Raw genomic sequence first — 6,545 nt, forward strand, 5'->3', positions numbered from 1 at the left:
GCTGGGGAATTCTGGGAGTTGAAGTCCGGACATCTTCAAGTTGCCAAGGTTGAGAAACACTGTGCTAGATTGAGTTGGAGGGTAGAGGCATTCGCTGGCTGGGGAATTCTGGGAGTTGAAGTCCGGACATCTTCAAGTTGCCAAGGTTGAGAAACACTGTGCTAGATTGAGTTGGAGGGTAGAGGCATTCGCTGGCTGGGGAATTCTGGGAGTTGAAGTCCGGACATCTTCAAGTTGCCAAGGTTGAGAAACACTGTGCTAGATTGAGTTGGAGGGTAGAGGCATTCGCTGGCTGGGGAATTCTGGGAGTTGAAGTCCGGACATCTTCAAGTTGCCAAGGTTGAGAAACACTGTGCTAGATTGAGTTGGAGGGTAGAGGCATTCGCTGGCTGGGGAATTCTGGGAGTTGAAGTCTGGACATCTTCAAGTTGCCCAGGTTGAGAAATACTGTGCTAGATTGAGTTGGAGGGTAGAGGCATTCGCTGGCTGGGGAATTCTGGGAGTTGAAGTCCGGACATCTTCAAGTTGCCAAGGTTGAGAAACACTGTGCTAGATTGAGTTGGAGGGTAGAGGCATTCGCTGGCTGGGGAATTCTGGGAGTTGAAGTCCGGATATCTTCAAGTTGCCAAGGTTGAGAAACACTGTGCTAGATTGAGTTGGAGGGTAGAGGCATTCGCTGGCTGGGGAATTCTGGGAGTTGAAGTCCGGACATCTTCAAGTTGCCAAGGTTGAGAAACACTGTGCTAGATTGAGTTGGAGGGTAGAGGCATTCGCTGGCTGGGGAATTCTGGGAGTTGAAGTCCGGACATCTTCAAGTTGCCAAGGTTGAGAAACACTGTGCTAGATTGAGTTGGAGGGTAGAGGCATTCGCTGGCTGGGGAATTCTGGGAGTTGAAGTCCGGACATCTTCAAGTTGCCAAGGTTGAGAAACACTGTGCTAGATTGAGTTGGAGGGTAGAGGCATTCGCTGGCTGGGGAATTCTGGGAGTTGAAGTCCGGATATCTTCAAGTTGCCAAGGTTGAGAAACACTGTGCTAGATTGAGTTGGAGGGTAGAGGCATTCGCTGGCTGGGGAATTCTGGGAGTTGAAGTCCGGACATCTTCAAGTTGCCAAGGTTGAGAAACACTGTGCTAGATTGAGTTGGAGGGTAGAGGCATTCGCTGGCTGGGGAATTCTGGGAGTTGAAGTCCGGATATCTTCAAGTTGCCAAGGTTGAGAAACACTGTGCTAGATTGAGTTGGAGGGTAGAGGCATTCGCTGGCTGGGGAATTCTGGGAGTTGAAGTCCGGATATCTTCAAGTTGCCAAGGTTGAGAAACACTGTGCTAGATTGAGTTGGAGGGTAGAGGCATTCGCTGGCTGGGGAATTCTGGGAGTTGAAGTCCGGACATCTTCAAGTTGCCAAGGTTGAGAAACACTGTGCTAGATTGAGTTGGAGGGTAGAGGCATTCGCTGGCTGGGGAATTCTGGGAGTTGAAGTCCGGACATCTTCAAGTTGCCAAGGTTGAGAAACACTGTGCTAGATTGAGTTGGAGGGTAGAGGCATTCGCTGGCTGGGGAATTCTGGGAGTTGAAGTCCGGATATCTTCAAGTTGCCAAGGTTGAGAAACACTGTGCTAGATTGAGTTGGAGGGTAGAGGCATTCGCTGGCTGGGGAATTCTGGGAGTTGAAGTCCGGATATCTTCAAGTTGCCAAGGTTGAGAAACACTGTGCTAGATTGAGTTGGAGGGTAGAGGCATTCGCTGGCTGGGGAATTCTGGGAGTTGAAGTCCGGACATCTTCAAGTTGCCAAGGTTGAGAAACACTGTGCTAGATTGAGTTGGAGGGTAGAGGCATTCGCTGGCTGGGGAATTCTGGGAGTTGAAGTCCGGACATCTTCAAGTTGCCAAGGTTGAGAAACACTGTGCTAGATTGAGTTGGAGGGTAGAGGCATTCGCTGGCTGGGGAATTCTGGGAGTTGAAGTCCGGACATCTTCAAGTTGCCAAGGTTGAGAAACACTGGCTTAAATGCAATGCGTTTGTATTTAGGCTCGCACATCTAGAACATCCTGAGTTTGCAAGCTTCCCAATTTTACGTGCGTGCATGCACAAATGTAGGGATTGTGGGACTATGATTTGGCCTATGTGAAAGGACAAGGGTTTGGGGGTTTATAACAGTTGCTTCAAACCTGATGCTTTGAGAACGGTTCCACCACAAAACTGCAGTAGACAAAAGCGCGCTCGAAGAAAGCGCGTATGTGATGTCATCACAGAGCGACGAAAACATCGCGCTGTGATCGATAAATGTAAAAATAAAGCGAAAACCTTACCCTAACCCCCCCAAACCTAACCCTAAACCTAACCCTAAACCTAACCCTTAACCTAACCCTAAATCTAACCCTAAACCTAACCCTAAACCTAACGCTAAACCTAACGCTAACCCTTAACCTAACGCTAAACGTAACCCTAACGCTCTAAACCTAACCCTAACCCTTAACCTAACCCTAACCCTAAACCTAACCCTTACCTTTATGTGAATCGGCTTGCTTTAATTTTATTTTTATTTCAATTTTTAATTTTTTTCGTCGTGCTGTGATGACGTGAAATGCGCGCTTTCGTCGAGCGCGCTTTTGTGGACCGCGGTTTTGACGGGTCACGTTTGAGAACGACCTAGGATCTGATCAGAATCTCATTTAATTTATAGAATGCTGATCTTCTTTTGCATCTGGCCAGGCTCCACCCGGTACACTACTTCACTCATCGTAGTGTGGTAGGGGCATGTAATGGCAACAAGAAAACATATTTTTAGAACATCTCTGGCTAAAAGGACATTTGTGGTAGATGCTAGTCTAGACTGTACTCCAAATTCCACCTGTGTGACTCACTTGCTTCCATGTCCTTGAATTACCTGATACACAGATCAAAAGGGGAAATTTCAAGATTACTATCAATTTAGTCATACTTAAGTGGTCCTGCAAAAACTCTCCTGCTGGATTTTGGTTACTATGAATGTGGTAATTGTTATTTAAGAAGGTTTTCACTGAAGGCAGCTAAGAATATCTAATCTTTTGATACTCAGTGCATACTTTTATGATGCTAACATTTGTAGAGACCTGGAGCTATTTTTTCCCTGATAATATTCTCCTCTCCCCATTTCCCAGAATCTAATTACCTCTGGAGCACTTTTTTTGTTCCTGATAAAAATACAAAGAGATCCATACAACATGTATACTCTTGCCCCAATGTAAGTTTTTTCTGCACCTGGGGGCGATCAAAATGGAAAGCAGAGAAAGCTTTCCATTTCCCCTCATAAAACCTCTATATTTACTTTAAAGGAAATGGATTCTTTGAACAGCATTTGCCGCTTTATGTTCTGATTTATGGTCCATCGACAAATGCGCCCTTGTCAAAAATGCGCCAACAAAACCGCTGGGAAAAAAGCGCAAGTTTGAAATCATGCCGATGAATGAGCGCAGAAGTGGGCCGACAACAGCGCGCCGACAGAAGCATGCTCTAACCCTAACCCTAACCCTAACCCTAACCCTAACCCTAACCCTAACCCTAACCCTAACCCTAACCCTAACCCTAACCCTAACCCTAACCCTAACCCTTACCTTAACCATAATCGCGCTTCTGTCGGCGCTCTTTTGTCGACGCGCCTTTGTGGGCGTGCTGTCGACATCGCGGTTTTATCACCGCGGTTTTGTTGGGCACGCTGTTGTCGGGCGCGCATTTGTCGGGTCACGCTGATTTATCAGTAAGATATCCAGTACAAATGTTAGAGCTGTTTGCAAAATAAAATTTTCTCTGGATTATGAAGTTATCAATATATTTTTTTTCATTTTGGTAATAATGATCCACCCAGAAATGGGAGGGTTTTACCTAATGAGAAAGTCAGACTGTGTCTGTGATCAACTTATCCTCTAGAATTGTTTTTGTGATCTGCTGCCTTAACGTATGAATAGTTAAGGTTCCTTGGAATGAATGGATCCGCAGTAGAGTCTGAGTTTGATTTTCTCTTCTGTTTGATATATCACCAAAGACTTTCTTAGACATAGGCAAAAGTATATGTTTGGTTAAATTTGAGGAAGGGCAGAAAGATAAATCTAAGGGAAGAAATCTGGGTTGGAAGAACATTCAGAGTGGAATCGTAGAGAGTAGAAACCTGACAAAGGGAGTTGGAGATCAGAAGCTGGATGAAAAAGAAAGAGCAGAGAAAAGAGAGAGATTTTTTCACACGTGGTCTAAAACAGTGACTATATAGTGTATAATAAGAATGATACCAAATGATTCTGAAAGAAAACAGGAAATAGGGGAAGGAGTATACCTTACTAGTGGCTTCCTTTGCTATAACTGTGAGATTAATTATAGCACATGTGTTTTGGCTAAAGGCAAAGTCTTTTTAATCTTTGTGTTAGTTTAAAGAGGCTTTGGTCTCTGAACAGAACTCTAGCCCAAATCTCACTTGTAGCTTGCAACAGCCCCATCATACCCGAACATTCCTAATTTTCCCCTTTGGCCACACAATATTGCCTTCACTTCACCCATCCCAGGGGGGAAAAACAATCTTAAATAAACCACTGAACCCTCTGGAATTATTTGGTGGTGAAATAACTATCATTGTTATACTTTTGAGAAAGCACAAAAACATAGGGTGGGTGGAATCTGTTGACCCGGTCAGTGTTGTGGCAGTCACTGTCATGAATTAGCTAGTTTTATATTTTAGAAAACCTAAAGTGGAGGTCAATCTCTGTGATAATTCCCAAGAATAAATGTTCCCATACGTTTCATGAGTAACGGAAGCTTGTCCAATTCCACCAGGCCAGTTTTCATGCGCCTGATACATGTATTTCTATCAAAGTACCATTAACCTCAATGATTTCACATACTTTTGAGAACCATCTGACAGCTTATTAATAACATTCTTTCTGCTATTTTTACACACTGCTTTCTTGAAGATCTTCCTGAATCTTTAGGCCTATTTCTCAAACTGCACTTTTCAGACACAAATATATGACACAAAACGATACATCATTTTATCATGGCATTAAATGATAATTGGATTATATATTTGGCAATATACTTACATTAATACTTTGATACATGGTTAATTACTTAATAGAGCTATATATAGTTAACATATTCCTCCCATATAATGTCCTAATTTGAAATGATCCTTTATATTATCCAAGTAGAGCAAGCTCTTTATAAAGTGGCCTTTCTGCCAGATCATAAGTACAATTTCTAAGTTCAGCTGTTGTGCTAAGTTTTGTCTGACACAAAACTCTATTTTTTTTTTGTGGTTCAAAAGTTTTATTTCTTTTAAAACAAACATTTCATCATTCCTCAATCAGTAAGACGTCGAAGTACAATTTTTTGTGTGTCAAAATAGTACCACCAAATTCTTGTCTAGCCTAATGTATACCCCTCCCTCCCCCCTCCCCCCCAATCCCCCTCCTCCTCCCCCCCCCAACTTCCCAGAACCCGTACACGGTATGGATTTTTAACAAACACAGTGTAAAATCTATTGAGAAAAAAGAGATAAAGAAATTAATGAAATCTCTACATTGATCTTAGCTTCTTCTTGCTGAGCTAACTTTAAACAATTTAAATCATTTCTGATCTTAAGCATAGGCTAACTGGAATTTCTTGGTCCCGTATTTATTTTGTATATAGTCAATCCATTTTTCCCAGTCTCATTTATATCTCTCATTTGAGTGATCTTTAAGATATGCCGATATTTTAGCCATCTCGGCTAAGTTTGTAACTTTCAATGTCCATTCTTGAGTTGTAGGCAAGTCTTCCTTCTTCCAGTATTGCGCCACCAACAGTCTTGCTGCCGTTATTCTATTCTACTCTATTTTTGTAGCATAAAATTATTCTTAAGAAAAATATTTTTTATTCTGAAGATTTTAAAATCTATGCTAGAAAGGATGGGAAAAGGCATTCTCATGTTTTCATACCAGTGTTCTTTTCCACTCTCGCCTTTTTAACTGAAGTTAAAATATGTAATGGAAAATATTTTCTCTTAAAAGCATTCCTTTAGAATATTTTCTAGAAATGCCTCCTTCACATTCCCATCCCTATCTCCACCTCCTCCAATTAGTCCAGTTAAATTCTAAAAATAAACTTGGCCAGATGTAGATTGGCTAAAAATAGACCAAAAAATTTATTTAAGTTGTCCTTTTAAAATTTATCACTGCAGCTCCGTTGTGTACTTAAAAAACGAAAGAGGCAAATTGGGTGTGGACAACTTTACCCTTTCAAGAAATACAGCTCATTCTTTCTGGTGTAAATCTACCGTGTTCTGAACCAATATTTGGCAAAACAGAGAAACGAGCAAACATTTCCAATGGAATCATTCACCAGTGACATTTTATAAGCTAGGAGTTATTCAAGGTTTTTCAGCTTCAGTCCAAGATTATTTTTTCTTGACTATTACAAAAACTGCAAAGGGTCCTTTATAGATAATTTATGTTCCCTCCAAAGTGCAAACATGCGCAATCCAATTGATCTTCTTTGAACTCTGGGTAAAATTTCTGCCCCTCCTTAATATCATTCAAAT

This window comes from Thamnophis sirtalis, unplaced genomic scaffold (assembly GCF_051295495.1).
Source record: "Thamnophis sirtalis isolate CommonGarterSnake01/CBP01778 unplaced genomic scaffold, rThaSir2_p1.2 scaffold_12, whole genome shotgun sequence".
NCBI classification, from domain to species: domain Eukaryota; kingdom Metazoa; phylum Chordata; class Lepidosauria; order Squamata; family Natricidae; genus Thamnophis; species Thamnophis sirtalis.